Raw genomic sequence first — 17,429 nt, 5'->3', positions numbered from 1 at the left:
TGCAAGGAGAAGAATGTGTAAAATGTAGTTTAAATATCCGAATAAGATATGAACTGTCAATGGGAGAAAGACTCTCACTGTGATTTTTCTTCTATGCGTGAAGGAAGCTAACCAATTATAGTTAATTATAATGCAAAGTTATTCTTCAGATATTTAGAGTGCTCTTATTCTCACTACAAGTTTCCCAGGAATGTTATCAGATGATATGAGTAAGATCCATGGATTTTGTCTTTTTCAATGTCTGAAATCGTAAGTAAGAGTTGACTTGTTATGGAGGAATTTGCAGAGGCAGACAGGGACCACATAACTGTACTGTATCAGAGGAAATTCTTCATGGGACTTTTGCAGTACCTAGTGTTTAGAGAATTAGCTAGCTAGAATTATAGCATTAGATGCTATTGTTTATGGAGTTTCATCTTGATTATTTTCAACAGCATGAGGTAAGTTGAACATGCACTTATGTAGATCAGCACTGACAAAATCACACAGCAAAACTATTTTCCAGGAGAATTTAGATTCTTGTAGAATGTGCATCAGATACTGGTTTACTTTAGTTCCTATGATGGGAAGTTTATAATGGGAAAATATTGGAGATAAGTAATTTGTATATGGATAGGAATTTATTACTTAATTGTATATGTTTGCATAACGCGGATATGTTTAAACATTTATATGATGATCTATTTGATCATGCATACCCAAAGCAGTGTTCCATTTATCATATCACTGGAGGAAAGATGAAGCCATAGCAACTATACAGTCTGTAGTATATATTCATTTCTAAACCTGTTAAGCTTCGCTGGTATAAACTGTAAGCCACTTTCAGTCCTCCACTTGTTGTGGTTTGGGTTTGTGGGACTGACATCTTTTGTTCATCAGTTGGTTCATTAATGTCTGCAATGCAAAAGGTTTTGATGAACAGATTTTAAGGACTTATGATATGTGACACAAATATTTTTAGGTTAATTAAGGTAGTTAAAACTTTGAAAATTGGTACATAGGTGCAGAAAGATTTGTTTGAGGAGTAAGTGCTTGCTTGTCGCACCTGAGAGACTGCTGGTAATAAAGAATAACATTTGTAAGAACAGGAGAGAGTGATTGAAAGAAGTGGGGGATGATATAATAGATGTAACTCTTGGCAGCATAAGACTATCAGTTAAGGGGGAGTGAAACAGGTATAAGAGAGAGGTAGTTATGCAAATAACAAGGAGGTATTGAGAAGAGCAATGATACACATAATTGATGGCAAAAGGATGGTAGTGAGTGGGATGGTGAAGATGGGAGATAAAACTGCTGTTGAATCGATTTGGAAAGTTTGTGTGGCTGCTTGGAAAAAATATGTAGAAATTTTAATAATTGGATAAGAACAGTAATTGTTTCAATGTATAAAGAAAGGAATAAAGATTAGAAAATGATTGTGACAATTACTTTTGAATATGCCTTCTTAATATACTGTAGTTCACAAGTTTTATGCCATTATTGTGATTCATGATGTTTAAAGTATTAGCAATTTTTCTTCTTTTAGGTAAAGAGTAGGGTAGATATAAGAAGGTTGTGTAGATGAGATGTTTGCATTTATGGAGGTAATGGAGAAAGTTATAGATTTTGATAGTGTATGTAGCATTTCTGAATTCAGAAAAGGTACACAACGAAATTAACGAGAACTTTTTTGAAAGATTTTACCCTTATGGTGTGTATGGAAGAATTCTTAATGATTTTAAGGGCTTTTGTAATGGAAGTATTGCTTGTGTAGAGTAAATGTTGGTGTGAGGGACAAGTTTGAAGTAAATGTTGGTTGTTTAATGTTTTTATGGATTGGGCAAACATGGAATGGGAATGTTGAGATTATGGTGGTTTAGCTCTCAACTATAATGAAATGAAGTGCCATAGCTATTGTATGCAGATGATACTGTTTGTTGGCTGCATCAGAGAAAGATTTGGATGGGATGATAATTTGCCATGTTGTTATTTTTGGTAAGGGGATATAAAAAGTAAATGGAAGAGGAAAATAAAAACTTTTTTTTAAGGGATGAATGTGTGACTTTAATCTCAATTCTCATAGTTCAGACATACAAAAGGCACATTTACGATTAAACTCCACAGCCTGCATGTTTTCCAGTGACGGTATCTTTTGTGAAAGTTTATTTGTGTACTTGCTGGGTACCTAAGCAGAGGTGTCACAAGATTTTTGATTGATTGTGAAATTGAATTTGGACCTTTCAGATATCAAATCCTGAAATGAAAAACCCCCAAGAGAAAGTTCTAATGAGTATCTCCCTCATCTGCAAGTTTAATGTGTGTCCCAATAATGTTGGAGGTGGATTTTTCGTTAGAAAATATTTGGCTGTGTGAACTCAAGTGAACAAAACCCCAACTGGCATATGTATTTGCCAAAAGGTAGTCTATTTGCTAAATTTCGTGAGTGCATGTCTGACTTTCATTGTACTGTGCTGAGCATAGTATGAGGATGATTACTGTAGGGCTCCTTCATCTTAATGTGGGTAGAATCTTGCTAAAAGGGACAAAAACAACAAAGTAAATTGTTTCAGTGAATGATGATACCTTAGAAAGAGCCTTCTTGTTGGGACTGAATGCATAATCTTTTACCGACCATTTCACTCTAAATGGGAAAATGTTAGTTGTTATAGACAAATTTCAAAATTCAGAGCCTTGGTGATAAAAATGGAAGAGTAAAAGATCGGTTTATGTGAGTGTAAAGCTCCTTCCCCATATGAATGAATAACTAATAGCACACACACACACACACACACACACACACACACACACACACACACACACATACGAGCGCGCGCTTAATTCTCGTATTATAGAAATACCAGTATTGCCAGTACTGTAATAATAACTGAAATTTATATTTGACCGTTTAACAGAGATACATACATACGCACCTCACAAATTCTGTGCATGTTCGTGGCCACGCAGACGGGCATAAAAATCGTCAGTCCATTGTTCTTGTAGGCTATTATGATTTCAGATTTAAAAAGTTTATTCTCAAGAGAAGTAGGACCCCCATGCACATATCGTTATCAAAGTTACACACACTCGTGCGTGAGCTTCCTGCAGACGTGAAAACTCCATGAAACTCTTTTTGGTTGCTAGGTCAACGTGACCATCTGTTAGGAATTAGATCTTTAATTCGGACCTTAGTAGTAAAATCCATTCTATAACAACGAAGACAAATTCGAACACAGCATACTATACTTGTAAGGAAGTTACATGATGAGTAAAGAGCCCTTCCACGGTTTAGTGTATACATATTTTAACGAATTTATGTCTGTTTCTTATTTAGCTTGTTTCTTAGTTATTCGAGTTTGAATAACTGCTTTAATTGAAAGTATAACGAAGGGGTGTGAGATCCTGACGAATAAGGCGTGAGAATGTGACAATGATCGCGCTCGCTCGTTTGAAGCATTTTAAACATCAAGTTCTTTGTTAGTTGAAAGTTTGTGTCCATGTTATAATTTGCATATGATGAAAGTAAGAAGTTTTCAAATTGTTCTCCATGTTGTGCAGAAACAATTGACCTAAACGAAGTTAGTCGGACTGCTTTCGACTCAACTTTTTATAAACTGAGCAAGTTACCAAAAGAAATTTCAGCATAAAAAGGACTTTCTATGGGCAGACTTAACTATTTCCGCAGTGGGTTTTCCAAGAGATTGTATGTTACAGTAATACCAAGTATGTTCATTGAGTCAGGCGGTGGAATTATAGAGCCGCCAAAGAAGAGACGAAAGTTATAAGAAGTTTTCGATAGAGATGGGTTAAATCTGGCTGGACCTTGGATGCATTAAACTTAGTCAGGTTTCTTCTACCCCACTGAGATATCTTGTCCAAGTCTTAGTTTATTAAGGAAGTTGTGTCGGGACGAGATGGCAGACCGTGTGAGAGAAGGAGCAGAATTGAAGGATGTGGAGGAATGTATTGTTAAGTTGTCAGTACAGGAGTGCACTTGGTTATTTGTGAAGATGGAATCGTTGATAAAGAGAAAAAGTGTACGGGACGGGACAGAACCTTGAGGGCCACCGCTGTTGGTGGAGAAAGGAGGGGAGGCTGATCCATCATCAACCACTGAAATAGATTGGCCAGAGGGGAAGGGCACAAAGTGAGGGAGGGAAACCATAAGAGGGGATCTTAGAGATGAGACCCCTGTGTCACACCGCCAAAAGCTTTGGATATGTCAGGGGCAACTACACAGTATTCTCCAAAAATCTTTTAGGGACAAGATATTTGTAAGATTAGAAAGAATATCACCAGTGGATCTCGCCTTACGAAAGAAATGATGGTGATCAGAGAGAAGACTGTGAGATTCAAGCTGTCTATGGATATGGGAGTTGAGGGATTCAAACACTTTAGAAATGTTATATGTCAAAGGAACGGGCTGGTAGTTAAGCGAGGTTAGACCGCTCACCCTTTTCAGGGATGGGATGTAGCAACGCATGTATCCAAGAAGCATGTTATGAAACAAAAAATAACGAGCGGTACAGACCCGGAGGGCCGAAGATTTGAAGCTAATTCTGTCCTGCCCTTGGCATTTTAGCCCATAACTTATGGTAGACTTTTCATTTTACCATATACTCGTAATGAACAAGAATTTTACAGCACATTAGAAATTATGGAGTTGCCATGTGGGGTATTGTGTACGAATTGGTATGCATGTTATTTAAGAACTGTGCTTATGACACACACATGCGTTACTAAGTGCTTGTAGATATGAGGTTCTCGAAATCTTCAGAAAGGGTCCAATATATATATATATATATATATATATATATATATATATATATATATATATATATATATATACACACACGAACAAAGTGCAAATGAACGCGCACCTTCACAGAACATACAAACCTCCAACAGCCAGGATCGAACCCGGGACCCCTGTGCAACAGGCGGGAGCGCTACCGCTAGACTATGATCATATATATATATATATATATATATATATATATATATATATATATATATATATATATATATATATATGAGAGAATGAGTGAGGAAAGATTGACCAAGAGGATATATGTGTCGGAGGTGGAGGGAACGAGGAGAAGAGGGAGACCAAATTGGAGGTGGAAAGATGGAGTGAAAAAGATTTTGTGTGATCGGGGCCTGAACATGCAGGAGGGTGAAAGGAGGGCAAGGAATAGAGTGAATTGGAGCGATGTGGTATACCGGGGTTGACGTGCTGTCAGTGGATTGAATCAGGGCATGTGAAGCGTCTGGGGTAAACCATGGAAAGCTGTGTAGGTATGTATATTTGCGTGTTTGGACGTATGTATATACATGTGTATGGGGGTGGGTTGGGCCATTTCTTTCGTCTGTTTCCTTGCGCTACCTCGCAAACGCGGGAGACAGCGACAAAGAAAAAAAAAAAAAAAAGAAATATATATATATATATATATATATATATATATATATATATATATATATATATATATATATATCCACTTGTGATTTTCACGATATATACAGTTACTTGTGTACGTACGTAGAAACATACGTTTATGAGCCACTTTCTGGGGCGAGAACTGGACCAGTGATTTTCGATAGCATGGAAAATATCAAACGGGAAGGAAAATTTAGGGCGCTTGCTTCAATTTTTTTTTGTTGATAGGTAGTCCCTTAATAATTCATTCTTGGCAATTTTTCGCCTCCACGATCACCTTTTCCTACGTTTCTCGAAGGAAATTTTTGAATGCGATTTTGGAATCCTTGTGAGTCCTAGAGGGTAGGATTTCCGGACAGGTAATTTTTATCGGGTTGTTCCGGTGATTTTTTTTGGTATCTGTTTTAGGCATACGAGTATGTTTTGCTAAAATTTGTTCGCGGCAAAAAAGAAAGAAAGAAAAAAAAAACTACGAGGAGCAGCCCCTCAGCATGGACGTTTTTTTTTTTTATACTATTATTTTCTCTGTAACCGTCTGCTGTTTTCCTTGTCGCTACATCGTTAAATTGCTGTGCTGTATTAATGGATGTGATCGATGCGTTAATGAATTTGACACGTAATTTGTGATGTTTTCATCATTGCCCTCTATTATCTTAGTTTCCTTACTGAATACAGTAGATTATTACTTCTGGACGGATAAACGTTGTGTTAGAAATGAATATGTGTTGGCATAAATTTATTCATCAGAAAAAAACAATCTTTCTAGATTATAACTACACTTCTTGTATACTGACGAGTAATGAATATTGACAGTTTTACTCAGAGCGTTTATCATATTGTGTATCCTATACCGGTATTTTATATTATTAGGACGAAGAGTTATATGTAGCGTTTCTAATCTATATGGTCGAATAGAAACACTTCCATTGTAGTTAATCTTTAGGGTGATATTATGTCATTAGTATTATCACAGTCAAGTAAAAGCAATGGGTACGTTTGCATTAAAAGCTGTGCGTATGATAAGAAGGACTTCAGTGGGCACTTGATTAGGCTGTACCGGCAGCCAAGAAGCCTAGAGCGAGTGAAGTATTGCTTCTCGGCTTTTGTTTGCCCACGTATATTGGTCGCGCCGGAGCGCTTCAAGTTCCGCGCCATGGAATCGGATGTTTGATGATGTGATAGACGATGTTCCAAAACGTTTACATCATAACTAGTGCATTAGGTTAAGTCTGTCACGAGTCATACTTGGATGTCGCTTTGTGCCGACGCTTGACAGAATCACCTGATGTTTTTGTTGTGGCATTTACCATTTATCTTGATGTTCCTTGCTTTGTCCTGACACGGTACAGCGGATACTGATGTTTTGCGCTATATTCGAACGCATCACAGTATATCCTGATGTTTTGTATTATGCCCGGGGGCGCTGCAATATGATTATATCGGGATGTTTTACGCTGTCTGCTTGCGTCACAAAATATGTTGATGTAATACGTGGTCTGGATGCGAGTCATTATATCGTGATATTTTACGATATATTTGGACGCATGTAATTTTCCCAACCCCGTCACACCGTCATAACGAGCCTAATGAATAACGTAATGTGAAAGAATCACTTTATTTTCTGGAAATGTTCCGCTCTGCGTTGGGGTGTCTGCTATTACAAGCGGGAAAAGAGCGAAATTTTTGACGTCGGCGAAATTGGTGGTCTGCCGTAACGTGCCAGTTATTTACCATATTTAGGTTAGGAATCTGTTCTTACTAAACCAAACCCAATATGACCTAAGGAACCTAACCCAATCCTATGCGCAGTTCATTCGTATACCTGTTTGTTCCGTAGTCATTAATTTTGTAGGCCAGAAATTTCTCGCAACACCGGCGCTCTATATAGTGTATACAAAAGACATCATCATCTGGCTTCTGTGCGACGGAACGTTGCCCTAGGTATGTTTCGTGGTGATTAAATGACGCACAGGATATATCATTTCTTGAAAAGGTATAATTTGTCCATGACATAATGATTGGGTGCTTCGCATTTAAGTTTCTGTTCGTTATATTAATGGGGCGCGTCACGCTGAATGTTCTGTCACGTGTCGGAGTACATCACCCTGATCCCATGTTCGTTACGTTGTCAGTGCGTGTCACATTAAGTTTGTTTCCGTCACGTTATGTCGGAGCGCGTCACAGCCGGACACGGTAGCAACGTCTTGGGAGTCACATTTCCTGGATGACGTGGTGAGGTCGGCGGGCCGTGACGTGCGACTCGTTACTGTCGAGCGTTATGTGCTGGTCTCCCAGACCCCATCATCCGCCACGTCCCTCCCCCCCCTCACGTTTGTCACTTTATCCCTCTCATTTCGTTTCTCCCAAGTCACTTTCCCTTCTGATTTTATCTCAAACGTCGATAAAAGTCAGCTACCCTGTGTCATATCCTCCTTCACCTCCACGACATTGTCCCTCTGCCGTGTTAACTCACGTTCGGGACCGCAGTCGTCACCCGGTGGTCAGCCGCCCATTCATCAAGCTTGACTCCGGTACTGACAAGGAACTTAATGTTGACTTCTTAGTATAGTAACGACAGTTTCTCCGTAATTCCAGTGGCCACGCTTGCTCGTGTGTGACGGCCAGAGATGTCCGACAAATGCCGGTAAGAGGAACACTGGTGACTAATAATCCCAGTCTCTTGGGGTGAAGCGAGAGCTCGATCTAAAGACTTTTTGAGTGCAATCTGAGAGTTAGGTCTCTAAGATTGACTGGCTGTAACAACCAAGAGCTGATAGAGGATTAGCGGCCATGTTATCAGCGAAATGATTTTCGTTGGCCGCAGTTGAGACCAGAACCGACATCAGTCATGGTTAGCATAGAAGTATTAATAGTGACGAAAAGTGGGAGTTGAGTGCATGGTAGGTTGGAGTGGAGACAACCGACTGGGCAGAGTGGTGACTACAAGTGCCCCCTTTCAGCAAGGCTCCATCCCGCGTTCTTGGATAATGGCGCAGATTAGATAGTGGTTTACATGTGACAGCACCGTCATGCCGTGGTCTGACTCTCATGAAGGGGTCATTCATGGACACCTGAGAAATGACTGTTAGAGTAAGGACATAACTACGATGCCAGTGAATAAAAGATTCCTCTACTTACACTTCCCGAGTAGGATTATCCAGTTTTGTATGAATGCTTCTTAGTCTTTTCCAAAATCATGCTAAATTACTGTCCGTAGTCAGATTTTATGTTGAGCAAAACACTGGCGGTGTCGTATAACACTAGGCATCAGATTTTGAGATGAAAATCAACTGAGCATTATGAGCCAATGACCGACAGTTCTACGCCGTTAAGTGGTGTCGCGATGTTGCTCATTGCTGAGTGGCTCCTCCGCTGTGTATGCACCATGTAATCACGCCATCAGTATTTAGGGGTCGTACCGTCGTACTCAACAGATGTCATGAGAAATAAAGTAACATGTTCAGATGCGTTCATTTTATTTAAGAAATTATTGATGAAATGTTTACTCATGGTCCATGTTTTAGAATCATATTATTTATGTAGATGTCGGTAAATAAGTTGGTATAACTAGGCTTAATGTTTGTCAGGGAACTTACCCCCTTAGGTCCAACACGGGCGCGTAGCGATAAGAAGTGATAAGTATGGTTTAGAATTTATATTCAGGCCGCCACAGTCCTTATAAGAATATTGCTTGTACAGTGATTTCTTTTTTCGTTGTGAACACAAGACTGTGTGTTGTGGTGTTTGTGCTTTAGGCCTAGCCTGAAACACCGGCAGTGGTCACGGTCGGGAAAACAAATTACTGCTTAAAGGAACTAATGGACAACAGACTAGTAACCGTGGAGGAAGAACGGCCCTGAGGCAGATGTCAGACGAAGCGACCCCGGCGGCCGAAACATCCTAGTCCACACGGACCAAACACTGCTTCCTTGGAAGCGACAGAAGCAAACGCATCTGGTAAAGATGTTAGACGTCACGAGAGACCGTGGAGCTCTCATGATGGTGGTTGTGGAATGTATCGGAGGAAACTCGCTTATTGTGGTAAAGTTAATGATGTGGAACCTGGGTGTTGTGTTGTCTTGTGTGCGGGGATATTATCCGGGCTGCTCCGCTCACACCTAGCCCTTGCGTCTGTTGTTGTCGAAGTGAAACATTGTATATTTGCAAACTTGTTTTATTTTGTGAGGTTGAATTAAACATCTTAGATGAACAGAACTGTTGCCTAGCATTTTTTTTTGTTTGTTTCTATGGGAGGCAATAATGCTTCGTGTAAGGCGAGGGAAGCGTAAGGTTACGGACTTACGGAGCCATGTTTGGTATGTGCTCAAAGTTACGCATAACACTACTGACTGATTCTTTGCTAACACTTCTAGTACTTGTACCGATGAGTACTTAGGACAAATTGTATATATATATATATATATATATATATATATATATATATATATATATATATATATATATATATTAGATGAAACTTTCGGTATGACTAGTCAAATATTCGCAAGGAAGCGGGAGTGCGTTGGCTTACGGGGCGTGGTGAGCGCCCCATGAGTGACTACTTGTAAATATTGTGTGTGGCCGGATTCCAGGGATGTCTGGTTGACTCAGATTATTTCCAGCAACAAGCCCGTGACAGGTGCATTTGGGAACAGGATTCTCAAAGTCTTGTCGTCCTGTCCGTGTCATGGGATGGTAATGGGTTACATAATCGATTCCAGGAGAAAATGCACGAAAAATGAAAGAAGTGTCATCAGAGCGACCCGCCTTTGCAGTTTTATAGTTACCTGTTGCATGGAGGACGTTATCCTTTATATATATATATATGTATATATATATATATATATATATATATATATATATATATATATATATATATATATATATGAACAAGTCAGGAGATAATTTGGATGTCTTCAGATTTTTGCTGAATGATTCAAGGCACTTTCTGTGGGTATATGACTGACTGTTCGTCGTAATTTTTTTTATTGATGTATGTAGTGGCAATATATCACTGGAATATCATCTAATCTTTTTCATTCTAAGCATGTAGGTACTTTATCACTGTATGTATGATGCTATTTTTCAGGAGCTTTAAATTACTTAACCAGGATTTTGAGTGGTGAGGTTTGAAAATGCATCTGTATGAAGTACATCATGTTGCTTCTGTATTGTGATGCGACCATAGATTTGAACTCAGCCAATTCTAGTGATGGTCTTCACATGACATGTCTACGGCTGTCAAAATTTTCCTACTTGTCTCAAAGTAGGATTGAACACGCAATACTTTGCGGGCGCGCGTGTGTGTGTTGAATATATCAGTTGCGGTTTATACAGACATTGCTTCTGAATTGTTAGGTAATTTCGTTATAGTTATCAATAAAACTGCGTGAATATTCATACGGTTTAATTTCATCGATATATAAACTGTTGTGGGTGTTCGTCCGGTCCAGAATGAATCACGCCTCTTCTATGCTACAGTGACTTCTGCGTTTGATTATGTTCTTACACTTATGATATGGCTTTCCTGCAATTTATTTCGTTGTGAGTGAAATAAACTGTTTCCTTTAACGTTCACCTTAATTATTCAAGCTCTGAAAGAGTATATGTCATATCACTTGATATTGATTTGATTGCTCTTGAAATAAAGGCAAACTGATAAGCCAGAGGCTCTGTAGCTACACAGCTGTGTGCCATTGTGGAGTGACAGAGAGAATGGGGAAGAGATACTGATCATGACTTTTCAGGGTCGTGATAGTCAGTCGGTTTCGTAGAAATACGGGAGCCAGGAGTCCACAGTTCTCTAGTGATCAGTATTGGAGAACATGGTATATTGCAAGGTTTCTTACGTCGGGCCTATAATTCATTTGTTTGAGGTTGTAATTGGTTATTGGCGGTCATTAACTGAAATGAACTCTTCCCAGATAGTGGTATTGGAGGTCTTGTATCGGCCAATATCGGCATAGGGGCTTGTGTCTGCCATTATCGGCGTATGGGCTTTTGTTCTACCAATATTGGCATATGAGCTTGTGTCTGCCAAACTCGGCATATGTGCTTATGTCTGCCAGTATCGTTATGTAGGATTGTGTCTGCCAATATCGGCATATGGGCTTGTGTCTGCCAATATCGTTATATAGGATTGTGTCTGCCAATATCGGCATATGGGCTTGTGTCTGCCAATGTTGGCATATGGGCTTGTGTTTGCCAAAATCGGCATATGGACTTGTGTCTGTCAGTATCGTTATATGGGATCGTGTCTGCCAATATCGTAATATGGGATTGTGTCTGCCATTATCGGCATATGGGCTTGTGTCTGCCAATATCGGCACATGGGCTTGTGTCGGCCAATATCGGCATATGGGCTTGTGTCTGCCAGTATCGGCATATGGGCTTATGTCTGCCCGAGTCGGCATATGGGCTTGTGTCTGCCAATATCGGCACATGGGCTTGTGTCTGCCGATATCGGCATATGGGCTTGTGTTTACCAAAATCGGCATATGGGCATGTATCTGCCAATCAATATATGGGCTAACGCGGTAAACGATATCTGCGGTGAGTTTTGGAGTGCATGGTTGTGGCACCCCAAAGAGTTCTTTGGAATTTTAATCCACAGTTGAAGGCCTTCCAAGGACACCAATTAAAAGTACACCCTCTTTCTCTGAGGTAGATGTGGGATACAGGGTAAAACTTTTACGGTAAATTATACAAATTGATTATGGACACTCTACCCCGATACCTCGAGAGTGGGAAGGTACACCGCTCATAGGGAAATGTCACACAAGATTTTTGTGTTTTGCTTTTAAGAGGAAATTTGTTGATATTGCTTCGATCATCGGCAGACACCGTACCCAAAAGGACAGCTATCATTAACCGACATCATGGTTTAGAATTGTTATTCATGGGCACCTTGTGACTACTGGGGTGTATAGTATTCATGAATGTGGTCTGTCAGGGCAAATTCGTTTTTAGATCTGATAATAAGCTCAGGTTTTTCCTAATAAAATCATGATACAGAACGGTTGGGCGCCGATACTCTTCAAGCCAGTCAGTTAGCAGATGAATCGCTTTGTTCCTTTGCATCCCAGATACCATTCTTCTCTCCCTTGATCTTGCCGTAATCTCGTTTGTTACCCATCCATGATAGTCCCCTCTCAAGTACCTCCTCAGCTCTCGTTCTTGATCGGATTCACACCACTGCCAGAACCCACCCTCTAAACAGCTAGTTTTTGTTTGTCTCTTACCTTACCATTGCTGCCCCTTACGTCAGTCCCCCATAGCATCCTCCTCATCTGCGTTTTGCTTGGTATTAATCTTATGCTCAGTTCTCTTTCACTGTACGGGACAAACATAGATTTCCTTTTGTGTGTCGGCACGTTCATCTCCCATACGGCATAAACCCTTTCAAAAGGTAAAGTTTTCCTTTCAGCTACTGTTAAAGTTATACAGAAATCGGTGATCTTCGGTGAAAGGAAATTCTTTGGGCTTGTATCTATGAATGCTACATTTACGAAATAACCACACAAGTTTGGGTAAAGTGATAAGGTTCTCAACGAAAAAAAGAAAAGTAAAGGAGGGGGCATTCAACTGGTGGCGCTTTTATTGATTGTTATAGCTTATGTGTTTAAAAACAGGAACGTATTTCGTCAAAATTGCCGCCCGTCACGTCATATTTGTCTTGTGTGTACATTACATTAATTTTCATGTTATTGGTTGGCTCGGTCATGCAGAAAATTATGATTTGTTGCATTAAACTTGGCTCTCTGTTTCAGAGATTTTCTCGCTAGTCGCCAGGGAGACAAATACTCTTGTTGTGCATCCGGTAAAGGGATTTGCTCCATGTTTAAGCAAGAACTGGATCACTATGGTGTTTTGTAAGAGTACTAAGACTTATCTGGCGTTCGGGGTGCGACTTGGTACATACGTTCTGGTGCTTTGCGAAAAATAGAATTGTTCTTTGATTTCAGTGCACCTCTATCTTTTCAAGTAATTGTTCAGGAGGGATTGTCTTTATGACATGGTAACGTTTTTGTTTTTTGGGGGGGAGAGAGGCTAAGCAAAGCTACTATAGGCCATCCGCACTTACTTATCGTAGTCCATATCCACCGACGGTACGCTAACCAAACGTAAGGTACAGACAGCTAGGGTTGAACGTCCAAGTTCCAGTATCGAAACTCACTGAACCCAACCCGTAAGCAAAGTTAACTTGACAACGTATCTGAAGGTAAGCAGAACGATTAAAGATCCGGTGTCGGGAACTTTTTTTTAACCCGTATTTTCTCCCTTGTGTTTGCTAGGTTCGTTATTTGGGTTTTAGTTATGTCGATCGACTTTTATTAGAGACATTTAAAAGGTTCTTATCGTCGAGTTATAACCTCCGGTCGAAAAATAATCTTGAATACTTCCTGGTGTCAAACATATTTTTATGACTGAACGCCTTCAGTGAAGTAACCAGGATATTGTTGTTGTTTCATAACTCGTAATCTTGAAGTTATATATGTATATATATATATATATATATATATATATATATATATATATATATATATATATATATATATATATATATATATATATGATATCAAAACAATTGTAGTTTTTCCTCTTTTTGTAGAGGGAATTTTATGCTTGGAAACAAGGACTTAAATCAGTCTTTCGGATAAATGGATGAATTGCTGATTTTCTGTCGAGCAGATTTTTTTTTTTTTTTATCCTCTCTATAGTCAGTGACTGGATATTCATTGTTCATTGGACATGTTCTTATGGATGACAAAGTAGATTTGGTTGTTGCGAGCGCGTCAGGTGAAACCGTTCCGTGGGCAGTACTTGAGAGCAAGATAATGGTATTCATATCTGTTGCTTGGGGAGTCAACTGGATTTGATGGTATGGCCAGTACCTCAGCTGTCTATTTAGGTGGTAAGTTTTTACGATTTATTTTTTATGTCATTTTGCGTTTTTCGTTTGGAGAATAAGTAAGTGGCTGTAGTGCGGGCAGTTTGTTATTTATCTTTCATTGGGAAATTTCATTCGCTCGGGATGATGTGAATTGGGTCTGCCAGGTCACATATTTTTTGACCTTTAGAGATGGATGTGTATGGATGATTGGTTTTATTGTTGGCTTGGTTTGTAATTGAATTTGCTCCGGTGTGTGGACGTGTATATTTGCTGTTTGGGACGTAATATTGTTTGCTGGTTGCTTGGACCATGTATATATATCCTGTTGGGGCAAATTTATAGTCCTGTTGTTTAGTTGGTATGTGTATTTCCTCGTTATGACGTACTTGTTTGTGCTTCTTGTTTGGCTAGTTTATAGTTGCCAAGAAGGGCATCATGTGCTTGATAGGACGCAATCGTATTTGCTGGTCATTTTGATAGTCTGTGTATTTGCTTTTTGGAACGTAATTTTACTTGCTCGTTCTTTGACTGATGTTCATATTTACACTTTAGGGCGCAGTTTTATTTGCTCCTCGTTTGATTAGGATTCATATTTACACTTTAGGGCGCTATTGTATTTGCCTGTTGTTTAGAGAAACGATATTTTGCAGTGTAGGACTTAAATGGTAGTTTGTCATCGCTTGGACTGTGTTGTGTATCAGCTGTTTAGTTTTATGATTGTTCGCGTCGTTTAAATTTATGCGTATCAGCACTTAGGGACGCGATTGCAATTCCACATGGTTTGTTCGGTATGTTTGAAGTTTAAGACGATACTGTATTTGTTCGTTGTTTGGCGTGCATAATGTATTTGTTGTTCGGGCAGTAATTTTGTTTGCCCGTCGTGTGAATGGCAGTAGTTATATTCGCTGTTAAGGTAGATTTTTTTTGCCCGTTTTCTGATGGCATAATGTATTTGTTGCTGTTATAGTAACAGTGTTTTTCTGTTGTTTCGTTGGCATATTTGATGTTTTGACGGTAATGTATTTACCCGTTGTGTTTGGAACGCAGAAGACATTCGCTGTTTGGGTATTACTTGACGTTGCCTGTTGTTTGGCTGGCATAATGTTTTTTGCTGTTTGAGTAAGATTTTGTTTACCCGTTGTTTGATTGGCATGGATTGCTGTTCGGACAGTAATTGTGGTTGGCCGTTGTTTGGTTTTTATGCCATATTTACTGTTGGGGTAGTAATTTTTTGTACCCGTTTTGTGAATGCCATAACATATTTGCTGTTTGAGTAGATTTTTTTATATTTGTTGTTTGGGTATTTTTTTTTTGCCCGTTTTTCGATGGCATAATGTATTTGTTGCTGTTATAGTAATAGTGTTTGCCTGTTGTTTGGTTGGCATACTGTTTCGTGCATGGGTAGTAATTTTGTGTGCCCGTTGTTTGATTGGCACGATGTTATCGCTGCCTGGGTAGAAATTTTCTTTGCCCGTTGTTTGGCTTGCTTAATGTATTTGATGGTTTTGTAGAAATTGTGCTTGCCCGTTGCATGGTGAGCATGTGTTTGTTGATTTTGTAGTAATTGTGTTTGCCAGTTTTTTATGGCTTGATTTGCTGTTTGGGTAGTGATTTTGTTTGCTCGTTGTTTGGTTTTCATACTGTATTTGCTGTTTGAGTAGATAATTTTTGCCCGTTTTTCGATGGCATAATGTATTTGTTACTGTTATGGTAACAGTGTTTGCCCTTTGGTTGGCATACTATTTGATTTCTGGGTTGTAATTTTTTGGGCTCGTTGTTTGATTGGCATGATATTACTGCTTTTAGGGTAGAAATTTTCTTTGCCCGTTGTTTGGCTTGCGCAATGTATATCTTTTTTGTAGAAATTGTGGTTAGCCGTTGTTTGATTGGCAGTAATTTTTTTTGTAGCCGTTTTTCGAATGGCAAAATGTATTTGCTATTTTAGTTGAAATATTGTTTGTCGTTGATTGGTAGGTATGTATTTTGTTGATTTTGTAGTAATTGTGTTTGCCCGTTCAAAGGGCACATTATATTTGGTGTTTGGATAGTAGTTTTGTGTGCTCGTTGTTTAGGTAGTAATTGTGTTTGTCCGTTGTTTTGCTGGCATAATGTACTTGTTGTTTGGGTAGTAATTGTGTTTGTCCGTTGTTATGCTGGCATAATGTACTTGCTGTTTGGGTAGTAATTGTATTTGTCCGTTGTTTTGATGGCATAATGTATTTGCTGTTTGGGTAGTAATTGTATTTGTCCGATGTTTTGATGGCATAATGTATTTGCTGTTTGGGTAGTAATTGTATTTGTCCGTTGTTTTGATGGCATAATGTATTTGCTGTTTGGGTAGTATTGTTTGCCTGTTTGGATGGCAATTATGTATTTGCTGTTTGGGTAGTAATTGTATTTTTCCATTGTATTGATGGCATAATGTATTTGCAGTTTGGGTAGTAATTTTGTTTGCCTGTTATTTGGCTTGCATAATGTATTTGCTGTTTGGGTAGTAGTTTTGTTTGCTTGTTATTTGGCTTACATAATGTATTTGCTATTTGGGTAGTATTGTTTGCCTGTTTGGATGGCATAATGTATTTGCTGTTTGGGTAGTAGTTTTGTTTGCCTGTTATTTGGCTTGCATAATGTATTTGCTGTTTGGGTAGTATTGTTTGCCTGTTTGGATGGCATAATGTATTTGCTGTTTGGGTAGTAATTTTGTTTGCTTGTGTGGCTGGCATAATGTATTTGCTGTTTGGGTAGTAATGGCGTTTGCCGTTTGGACTGGTGTATATTTGCTCTTTGGAACAGACTGCGTCCGTTTTATGGACTGTGCTCCTCATTTCTCTCTGGGTCGTAATGGCATATGTTCATTCTCACGGTAAGTTCTTGAAGGCTTTCCTAATGAAGGACATTAAAACACTGTGTGTGTGTGTGTGTGTGTGTGTGTGTGTGGTGGTTGGGGCATTCTGTGGCTGCATTCAGGCACCGGCCAACTCCCGTCATGAGCTGAAAGCGCGGCTTCGGCCATGTTAGACCCAAACCTCAGGCCTAGTGGGAGAGGTTCTGTGGACAGTAGTTTGAATCGTTTATTCGTAGGGTCGTTTATAGATGGTTCCTGTTGTGGGCAACAGTTAATCT

At 39.3% G+C, this 17,429-nt stretch overlaps 1 protein-coding gene across 6 annotated transcripts in view; it reads left to right on the top strand.

Moving 5' to 3' along the window:
• cnc (NFE2 like bZIP transcription factor cap-n-collar) overlaps nt 1–17,429 on the top strand; it is a 721,520-nt gene that overhangs the window by 119,214 nt on the left and 584,877 nt on the right. The window lies entirely within an intron of this gene.

This window comes from Panulirus ornatus, chromosome 20, assembly GCF_036320965.1.
Source record: "Panulirus ornatus isolate Po-2019 chromosome 20, ASM3632096v1, whole genome shotgun sequence".
Taxonomy (NCBI): Eukaryota; Metazoa; Arthropoda; class Malacostraca; order Decapoda; family Palinuridae; genus Panulirus; species Panulirus ornatus.
The sequence above is the reverse complement of the archived record's forward strand: the minus strand, read 5'-3'. Positions and strand labels throughout refer to the sequence as shown.